Source organism: Pygoscelis adeliae, unplaced genomic scaffold, assembly GCF_000699105.1.
Source record: "Pygoscelis adeliae isolate BGI_AS28 unplaced genomic scaffold, ASM69910v1 Scaffold461, whole genome shotgun sequence".
In the NCBI taxonomy this organism is placed as follows: Eukaryota; Metazoa; Chordata; class Aves; order Sphenisciformes; family Spheniscidae; genus Pygoscelis; species Pygoscelis adeliae.
Window position 1 is genome coordinate 279,337 of NW_008824029.1, and position 10,885 is coordinate 290,221.

At 48.2% G+C, this 10,885-nt stretch overlaps 1 protein-coding gene across 1 annotated transcript in view; it reads left to right on the forward strand.

Annotated features, from left to right (window-relative positions):
- Window positions 1-10,885, forward strand: part of LOC103919695 (chromosome unknown open reading frame, human C16orf59) — a 93,411-nt gene that overhangs the window by 72,636 nt on the left and 9,890 nt on the right. The window lies entirely within an intron of this gene.

Sequence of the window (10,885 nt, forward strand, 5' to 3'; positions counted from 1 at the left end):
AGTCGGTAGAGCATGGGAAACTAAAAAGTCCTTGGCTAGTGTAAGCACTACCTAGCAACAACTAAAACATCGGTGTGTTATCAACATTGTTCTCATCCCAAATCCAAAACACAGCACTGTACCAGCTACTAGGAAGGAAATTAACTCTATCCCTGCCGAAACCAGGACACCATGTGAGGACTAGAATGCACAAACAGACCCATATGAGCAAACAGACCCCAACCACAGGCTGTGCAAAGAGTTTCTGAACACACCACTGATACGTCACATGCCTTTCAGGGAGACGGCAGCTTCTGGAGAAAATAACAGGAACCCAAATGCAACACTCCACGCATCTGTCCTCCTGCCTCGGGAAAAGACCCACAGCTTTGGGGCGGTTCCCTCTTGCCTTCAACTCCTGCTAAAGCTGACTTCAGCTGACAGAGAAAATAAAAAGAGGATTTCCAGCTTCTAATACCTCTCATCCAGTCCTTCCACACTCTGCCCCAGCTTGCAGGAGAGCACAATCTTTTGCCAGGTGATTTAATTGTCAGGGAAACATCTTCCCAGACAAGCCACATCACCACCGTAGTCCCTTATCTGGGGCTTTTGAATTTGAATGGAGGCCATGGCCAATCAACGACTCCCTGTTGTAAGGCCAGCACTACTTTGTCAGCTCAACCTAGAGATAAAAACTGAAAACAGGTGGTAAAGTACAGGCTGATCTACTGGGGGCAGCGGGGGCTTGGAGACCTTCTCAGCCACCCCATTGGCAGCTCTGTACTGATGCCTGCGCTCCCCTCACAGGAGCTGGACCAGACCCTTCCTCATTTAGGTCAAGGCTGGGTTCAGCCCTAATAAAGGTAAATACCAAATTCACAGGGAATTCACCTTGTGTTTTTGCAGCCAGGTGTGATACAGATCCGGTGATGCCTACTGGAATGATGTATCTGATTTAATATGATCAAAACAAAACCCGTTCAAAGTTGCTATGGTCTTCCAGAGAGTTGGGCATGATCAAATTGCCTGGGGAAATTAGAAGGCTATGAAAGAGGGTCTCTATGGCTGGCCCACGTGGTTTAACCCCAGTTGGCAACTGAGCACCACGCAGCCGCTCGCTCACCCCCCCACCAGTGGGATGGGGGAGAGAATTGGAAGGGTAAAAGTGAGAAAACTCGTGGGTTGAGATAAAAACAGTTTAATAGGTAGAGCAACAGTCACGCACGCAAGCAAAGCAAAACAAAGGAATTAATTCACTACTTCCCATCGGCAGGCAGATGTTCAGCTGTCTCCAGGAAAGCAGGGCTCCCTCACGTGTAACGGTGACTTGGGAAGACAAACAGCACCACTCCAAACATTCCCCCCTTCCTTCTTCTTCCCCCAGCTTTTATATACTGAGCATGATGTCACATGGTATGGAATGTCACATGGTATGGGATATCCCATTGGCCAGTTTGGGTCAGCTGTCCTGGCTGTGCCCCCTCCCAGCTTCTTGTGTTCCTCCAGCCTTCTCAGTTGGTAGAGCATGGGAAGTTGGAAAGTCCTTGACTAGTATAAACACTACCTAGCAACAACTGAAAACATCAATGTGTTATCAACATTGTTCTCACCCTAAATCCAAAACACAGCACTGTACCAGCTACTAGGAAGGAAATTAACTCTATCCCTGCTGAAACCAGGACACAAGGCCTTTTGGATACTCCATACTCCCAAGTGTGCTATTCATACCAGCTCCTTTCGGAAGTTGTAAATGGTGAAAGCTACTCCCTATCACTGCTGTCCCATATGCCTTGAACACTTCATGACTGGGAATCTACACATTTCCTGTGCCAAGTGGCTCATATCAAGTTTGGGATTGTTTTGTCTAAAGATCATAGCCAAAATTGTAGCAATGAGGACCAGCCATTTACATATCTAACAGCCACAGTGATTCATGGCTTGTAGCAGAAAACAGTATCTCACCATACAAAGGAAACTGGCAAGTTTCAGGCAACAGCTGTTCTTCATGGGCAAGAGCGCACTGCTACAGGAAATCAGTGCAGCTCTTGCCTGATATTTATGCAAGCTTTTCTATACGTATGAAATAATTCTCAAAAATAGTTTTTAGCGTAACAGTGACTTGGGAAGACAAACAGCACCACTCCAAACATTCCCCCTTCCTTCTTCTTCCCCCAGCTTTAATATACTGAGCATGATGTCACATGGTATGGAATGTCACATGGTATGGGATATCCCATTGGCCAGTTTGGGTCAGCTGTCCTGGCTGTGCCCCCTCCCAGCTTCTTGTGTTCCTCCAGCCTTCTCAGTTGGTAGAGCATGGGAAGTTGGAAAGTCCTTGACTAGTATAAACACTACCTAGCAACAACTGAAAACATCAATGTGTTATCAACATTGTTCTCACCCTAAATCCAAAGCACAGCCCTGTACCAGCTACTAGGAAGGAAATTAACTCTATCCCTGCTGAAACCAGGACACTGGCCCATCTTAAAAAAGCTTACTTGTAAAAGCTATAGCTGCTGATTGCGAGACACCACCTCTGATGGCTCTTAATCAGTACTTGCTTCAAAGAGAACTGAAGCAACTTTTTCATCTGCAGACTGATATGACTCCCTACTAAGAACTAATAACTACCTCTACAGATGACTGGAGTTTCTGTCTCTCAGACAGAATCTCTCTGTCTCAGATCTCTTTGTCTCTTGTGCACTCAGTGGAGATACTAAAGGAGTGTGAAGCTGTTCAAGAGATGGAGAATTACTGCTTTGGGCAGGTGTGGAAACAACGACCCTTCCAAGATGTTCCAGGTGCCCACCACTAATATTTTTTCCAGAGATGAGGCATTAAACTGAAGATACAAGAAAGGAATTTACATTCCTTTGGCATCAAAAACAGCAGATGGGAACTTCTGTGAATAAATCTGAGAGCTGGAGCTGTCTGATAATGCCGACCTTGCCGACAAGGATGAGAAGTGGAAGGTTATTCTAGCGCAGATATCACCACTGAATGCAAGGATGCGCTCCTAGCAGATGTGTGAGCCAGAAACTGAGTGTGAGTTACGAGTAGAAATCAGAAGTCCTTCCAGAGATGATATGCATGTCTGGAGCATTTCAAAATCGCTTGATATGAAAGATTCTTACTCGGTTTCAGCTGAATGCACTCAGAGAGATTAAAAACGGACAGATGAATTTGGAAGTCTTCCTAGCTGAAAGTGCCTTGAAAAGCTTTGTCTTATGTCTTAAATAAAGGTCAGGAGTAATGAAAAGGAGATTTCCAGTGCATGGAGTCTTGCAGTAATTTTTGAATTCTAGAAGAGGAAGATGAAACTGAGTAAAGGAAAACAACAAGCTTGATTCTGAGCATGATTGCTGCCCACGGGAAACAGGATGGAGCTCATCAAATGCTCTTACCTATGCGATAGAAGATATGATGGCCTGGAGCTGAAAGGTCTTGTCTGAGACTGGCAGCAAAGATGAAGATTATGTTAATCTGATGTTAGTCTGAACTGTTTATCAGCTCTTAATCTGGCAGTGATGTTTGTAGAAACTTAGATACCTTCCTCCACCTGAGGCAGTCTTTTCCATCATTAGCTTTCACATATAGCCTGTCTTAATCAGTTTTGCACAGAAGTCACTGAGACACAGTGCCAAACGCTCTATTAAAATCTAAATATATTACTACAACCTCTTCTAGCATCAGTCACCACACCACAGACTCAGAACTGGCATTTCCCTTCTTCTCTAACTCTTAATTATTAACTAAAGAGGGAAAATAATAAAGGAGCAATTAGGAAAAGCGATTCATAAAGCCATGGCTCATTGTCCTTTCTTTTCTACCAGAACAGCCCGGTGGACTCTGACCATGTGGACCTCTGTTTACATGGATATAGGAGTGTCTGGAGGTTTTTCTTTCTCAGTGTATGTTCCGTTCCAGTAAGCACTGAAGCAGATTTACTTGTACAGTAACTGCCAGGTCTCTTCTCTTTTGTACCTGGCATCACATTGTTTTCCAAACCTTTGGACTTTCACCAGTTTTAATCCTCTGTACTACAGAAGCATGGACCACCCCAACCAAGAGCATGCATGGTTACACCAGGCCCTGCTCACCACACAGCAGGCATTGCCTCCTTCAGCAGTCAGCCCAGTGCCTGGGCAATAGCCACAAAGGGCTGCTGCGGCAGTGCCCAGTTTGACCAGTTGCTGGCTCTGGGCAGAGAGGAGGCATGGGTCATGGTAAGCTCTTTCCTTACATGCTCCGCAGCCCAATGCCTGCAGGGCTGGCAGAGGCAGTGGGGCAGTGGGGTGGCCGGGCTGAGCCCGCCTGTGCTCTCCTCCATCCTACTGCACAGACACTTCCCAAACAAGTACGGCAAAACAACCTCACTGTCCTGGCCAAAAATATCTTGAAATGGGAAAAGATAGGCCCTGTCAAAGTTAAAGGTTTGGTGTTCCTTTCTTCAACTGGAAGGAAGACATTTGGGGATAAACATGAATGTGTGTGACTGGGAAGCCTTGCCTCTCCACGGTATGTAGGCCCCACATTTGAATTTCCTCTAATAAGCAAAAAGCCAGCAGCATTTTAGCCTTTATCCATGAGTATTACAATGGTAGATGAGAAAATAAATTTGTTGTATGCTTTACCAGCAACTCTGAGAGAAATAGGAAAAGATTTGTCTTTGGCCCTTGCTCCTCTCCATCCTCCATGGGGCTCAGACTCAAACTCAGCGTCAGCCAGAGCCTGAGCTCGGGGTCACATCTGAACGCAATCGCCAGCGTGGCTGACGTACCCACCACCCCTAGCCTTCGTGTTCCCATTCAAGCTTCATGAACATATGAACACCACCATGGGCCAGAGGCTGCTCGCTGCATACTCCGTGACAGACAGGGAGTTCAGGGTCACAAGCCATAAGGATTACACCAAGCCCAGGACCCTGTTTCTACCTGCAGCAAACAGCAGAAGCACAGGACACAGTGTGCAACCAGACAACATACAGTGTTATTTCCTCGGCAAACTGTGGATGAGAGACCTCCTTCCCCAGAGCTCAGATCTTTGCATTTAATTCCTATTGGTGTTTTTTCCCCATGAGTTTTGCTAATAGCTTCTTGTTTTTCCTTTTAACCCATGCAACCTTTGACGTCCACAGCCTCCAGTGGTGATGGGTCCAGAGTTTGCTCCCCATCCCCGGGAGCTGCACTTCCCAGAGAATTAACTGCTAGTGTGCAAACATTCAGAGCATCAAGTGGTCACGCACATCTCACGGCAACGCTCTCTAACAGGATCGTTTAAGGCTTTCCAGCACAGAAATAAGTGCTGGATGAAGAAGCGGTTCACTTTGAGGGAGTCTGGTCTGCTGGGACTCTCCCAGACCCCAGCTGCAGTGAGTCTCTCCTTTGCAAGCAGCAGTGCTCGTGCAGGAGGGCGTCTCTCCTGCCATCAGAAGTGAAGCAGCCCAGAGGCAATGATGTCTGGGGAGGTGTGGATGAGCATGGCATTTGTGAGAACTCTGATGAATTACTGCAGGCATTTCAGAAGTCTGCGCAACATTATCCTGAGCCCCTGTGCATGAGTCCTCAGCAGGAGAAGCCCTGGTCCGTGGGTGGGTGCTCTTTGTCCCACAGGAACCCCATCTCCTCCTTTTCACAAGAACCCATGCTGTGAGAAGGTCAGGAAAAAAAGGAAGGACCCCTCAGGTTTCCATTTGGCTGCATTTTCCCAGACTGTAAATCAGCTAGTGAGAAGCCTTGAGGGCAAAACAGCCCCATAAATACTTTAGCAATACGGGGACTTTCTACAAATAACTGGACAAGACCCTTTCCTTGTCTGACGGCTCCGAGGGACATTGTTTTCATTTGGTGTGAACCAAGACCTCAGCTTGGGTTCAGGATTTTGAAGATGTGCTAATGTGATGATCTTTAACACATTCACTCCCCAGGCGGGGGATTAATCTACTACTTCCCATGTGGCATACAAACTATTGGCCTGGTTTTATGGGGACCTGCATGTGTTAAATGCATAATTTTCTACTGGGACATGGGAGGAAAGACCCTGTTGTTACTGCAGCACGTCAAAAAAAAACCACTGGCAGAGTAACACAGCAGCCAGAGGCAGAACACTCCTGCATATGGTGTTCGCAGGGGCTGTGTGATGAATTGCTGCAGATGTTTTCCAAGCACCCTGGCCAAATCTCCAGATTCGTAGCTTTCCCTGTTCCCGAGTCTCACTCCACAGGACAGCTCTCCTTGCTGAAACACTGGTTTCCCCCCAAACCACAGTACCTCACTTCCTTCCACCCACATGGCCAAACAGGATCTCTTGAGAGCCATACCGGATTTGCACAGCCTGGGCAGAGACCACCCGCTCCACGGGCCAGAGCTTCAGCCTCTGCCATTGGCGGGAAGTCTCGTGGGACACCAGATCCTCCCCTCCCTGTCCACTGCCTGCTCTGTGCTCCAGCGCTGAAGTCAGAGCCTCTGGAGCAAGGCTCATCCCACCAGCTCGTGTTGAGTGTGGTCCCAGTGAGGGAGCTGCAGCCCGCTTTACGGCCGCATCCAGTGCAAGCACTGCTGGAGCCCGAGGTAACGCAAAGCAGAGAAATCCAGCTGCCAGAGCCCTGGATTCCCCACACTGGGTTTTCCCCTAACCCAAACTCCAAGCTGGTGTACGGACACTCATGCCTCAGGAGACCACGTTTGGAAAGACCTTCCCTTTTCTTTCTGAATCTTCCCACCTCAGCTGTACTCTTTTCCAACTTGGATACATACTGTAGCCCCATCTGTTTCATGGTTTCGCACATAAAAAACTTTTGTCCTCCCTGTTTTGTTTTAATGAGGGCTGATAAAATGTAACCTCCAGTTCAGGAAGAGGTGAGGATACCTAGTAGAGTATTTCCCTGTAAGAGTGTCACTGCTGTCAGCATTTTTCACCTAGGCGGTTTTACAAAGCTGATGCTTGTCCTGGTTTTATAAACTCATGTAGCCTGTGACCTGCAGCTTGGCAACCTGCCCGCTGGCTGGCTGGACACAGCACCCACTGGGTGCCCCAGCAAGATCAATGTGCCCACTGCCCACTGACACCCTTCACTTCCAGCTGCAATGTGCCACAAGACATGCTCTCTCCAGGACATGTCACATCCCCTTCCCACCCCATCTTGCTGATAGCCATGTGCATTCTGCAGGGATTTTGGCTGCAGCAAGATACAGGGTCTGGGAATCTATTTATAACCTGTATTTCCCACAGATGCATTTCCTGGAGTCTTTGCTCCAAAGAAATGACAAGAAGAGCTGAAGAAGGATCTTTGGATATTTATGCATTTTTCCAGCAGCATAGCAACATCCTCAGGCTTACATTGGAAATATTGGGAGGTTTTCCTCTTCCTTGGCTCAAACAAGAATGTTTTGGGACCCACAGGAGAGTGTGAATCAGTTCCTCGGTCTTTAAAGTATCTCCCCAGAACCTGAAGAGTTTGTATAGGACATCACCCCAGTATATACAGGGAGGACTTTCCTATGTCAACTCAGCAGATAGCACTGATCTCCATGGGCAGCACATAGGAGGAGCATAGCTTATGTAATAGAATTAAGAAAGTGTGGGTAGGTTTATTAGTGATGACGTTTATCTCCTGCTTCTCTTTTTTCTTCTTGGTGTTCATCGAAGCGTGATGTCTACTTGAATTTTACCCTAGGGAGTCCTACCATGATGGGCTATGGGCAGGGTTTTCAAAGAGCTTTAGGCACCCAGCAGGAGATCCAAGTGCCTGGACGGCTATTTTTATTAGCCTACAGGTATTTGGCAGTTGGGCTCAGTAAAAAAGAAATATGGATTGCAGAATATCACCTGGCACCTGTCAACCTAAGCAATGAGTGCCGACAACCACCCCACATCTCATCTATGCAAAATGCCTCATTATTGCAGGTACCGAAAGTAACTGGTGGCAGAGCTGTGACTACCAGCAGCTGCCACTTGTGCCTCGCACAGGTATTTTAACCTGCATATCTTTTGTAAATAAATCTTTAAGTAGTAATTTGCACCAGTTTAAATGTTACTTAGCATGTGTGCCACGTCGTGGTACCCAGCATTTTCCCAGCAAGCAGTGTCATGAAGTAGAACCCTAGTTCAGCCTCTGTTAGTTTAAAATCCAGTCCCTAGCATAAATGTCTCCTGGGCCAACTGTGCCAGATCAGGTCTGTACTGAGTCAGGGCTCACTGCTACATGAACAGAATATGGCTCTTTGCTGCATTTACCCCTTCTAGCACGAGCTACTGTCAGTGAAAAGAATCAGATACAAATACCTTGGATTTTTTCCTCAGCTGGGTTTGCCAGATGATCCACTGGAAAGCCAGCCACCCACAAGAGAAGGTTTGAACTGATTTACCCAGCAGCTGCCCTGTTGCAAGACTCACCAGAAGGCGAGGCAGCAGGAGCCCATAGCAGAGGTGTGGACGGGAATGGAGGGGCTGTCCACTGCAGGGAGGGAGCTCTTACAGCAGCTAGGCTGTTATGTCAAATGTAGGCACGCTTTGAGCCCCAAGCGTCAGCAGCGGAGTGGTTTTATCCCTGTTGGAAAGTTTCTGCTATCCACCTGCTAATTATCACCTCACCCCAGCTCTTGCACCATGGTTTCACTCCACAGTTTAACCGGTGCAGCACTTGCTGCGGTTGGAAAGGGCAGTTAACGTCTTGCCCTCTCCGCCTCCCGGCATGCTGCCCCTCCTAATTTTGTGGTGGCAGCAGCACTTGCCTAACCTTGATCTTGACTCAGAGGCAACATGCAAATGGTCATCTGTCTTTCTGCTTCCCAGCGAGGTGCAGATTAACGACAAAGGGCCTGCCTTAAAGCTTTCTTGTCCATTAGTAGGAATCTTATCGTCTGCACAAAGCCAGAGGTTCAGGAGGGGTCGCATGCCTGGTTCATCTCAAATACAAAGGGCTTCTTGGGTTTCGGGGGTCTTCCTTTTTTAGTACTTCTAAACCACAGAGACTTGATGCAAAAGCTAGCGGCGTCAGTAGCGCTGCTCCAGGGGGATTCAGGCCTCAGGTGACTTTCCTGCATTACAGCAGTCTGATCCCCTTTTGGTTGTTTTTAATTGCTTAAATGTCAACAGCATCCAGGTGCCTAACGAGATCTAGAACTCTCAGCGCCCGGGCTGTGTTCTTCCACAGCACCGGGAGATGCTGGCAGATACAGCAGCACTGGGCCCTCTGCTGAGTCAAAGTAAAACTGCATCTCTGTGGTCATTCCCATCCAGCAGCAAACCACCCCGTGCGGAGTCACACCGGGCTGCGCCCCCCTTAGCCGCCCCAGCTGAGGCGGACTTTTGAACCTTATCAGGAGAAAACCACGGCGATAATTCTGCCAAAAGGAGGGAAATACAAGAAGCTTCATGCACTTGGAGTCGAGATGAAGCAATCTCTTCAGCCAAAAACATCTTAGGGACCACTTGTTGTTTGCTCCGAAGCGCAAATTATAGCAAATCCGGATATTCTGAGTCAAGCCCTTATTTGTCCAACAAGTAAATCCAGTGGGAACCTTGCAGAAGGAAAAGGCAGCCGACTTAGAGAAGCAGCTGTCTGAAGGCAAGCACTTCTTGTCCCACTGCTGCGCTCCCTGGGGGGGCTCACAGCATTACAGCTGTTGACTTTGCTGATTAAAGTATTTTCTGAGTGTTTGATATTCCTGTTTAGCCCTGCTGAGCCGACTTGGGCACAGAAGAGCAGGTGGGACTCTGTCTTGGCTCATGCCTCGAAAGCAGAACTGTTAACAGTGTTTTGACAGTGAACTCACACTTATTTGCAAGATATGCGGCAGGAAGGGGCCAGCCTAATTTTCAGGTTCTGTTGCAAAGTCTGTAGAAAGAAAAACACTCTTTGCACATGCCAAATGTGCAAATTACACCTGGAACTATGTCGTGATGGTGACTGTGGAAGCCCACAATGCGCTGTGTGATCAATTCCATGATTTTATTGATATGTTTGTAATGTTTTATAAGGGGTTTTAAAGTCCTGTCTCCATGAGTCACCTGGAATTCTCATATTTTTCTCTTTAGAAGAGTCTGTGGTCACATGGTTGCAGAGAAATCATGAACATCTCAACCTGAAGATTCAGCCCTCAAAGGCAAAGAACCACTCCTTCCCTACTTTCTAAATTTTGGGGTTTTTTTATTCTGCTGTGCAAGGGGGAAGACTGGATTCCTGCTCCTCAGCTCCCTGAAACAGGCACCGCCGAGTGCCAGCTATGGGCACTTTTGGAGAACTGCACTCCACAGTGCGCCTCTCCGCAGCAGTAGCTGTATTCCTGACAGGATCCCAGCAGCATTCAGCTACCAACAGAGATCGCGTTATCAACTAGGCAGCTTCCACAGGCGCAGAACAAGGCAGATTCCTCTCTCCATCAAAAAAACACAGATTTGCCTCTTTGCTGATGCAAACCAAAGGCAGCAGAAGCAGTTTGCAGAGTGTGGCGTCTGCTGGGGTGCTGGACTGTTGGCCCTTCTGCTCTCCCTGCGCTGGCCCCAGCACGCCTGGGGATCCCCACGAGGACCCTGTCCATGGGTAGGACAGGGCGCAGGCTGAAGCACAGCCCCTGTGATGGACGAACTTTAATCTCCAGCCTCTGTGGGCCTTGTGCAGTAGGTCCCGGGGGGCTCCAGCTCCCACAGTGACGGGTGGGTGGCACGCTGCCTGTTCTCAGGTGGCTCCACCTGTGGCCAGCCACAGCGAAGGCTGAGAGAAATAAAATCTCATTTATGCTCTGACCCTCAGGAGAGAGCAGATACAAGAAGCTTCTGGGATGGGCCTGCTCTGCGAAGGCATTTTTATCCCCCCTCAGAGGTCGGCCGGCTCCCCTCAGAGAGGCGCTGCCGAGGAGGAGAGGGAAGCGCTGAACCCATCTGAGGAAAAAACGGCTGCCCCGGG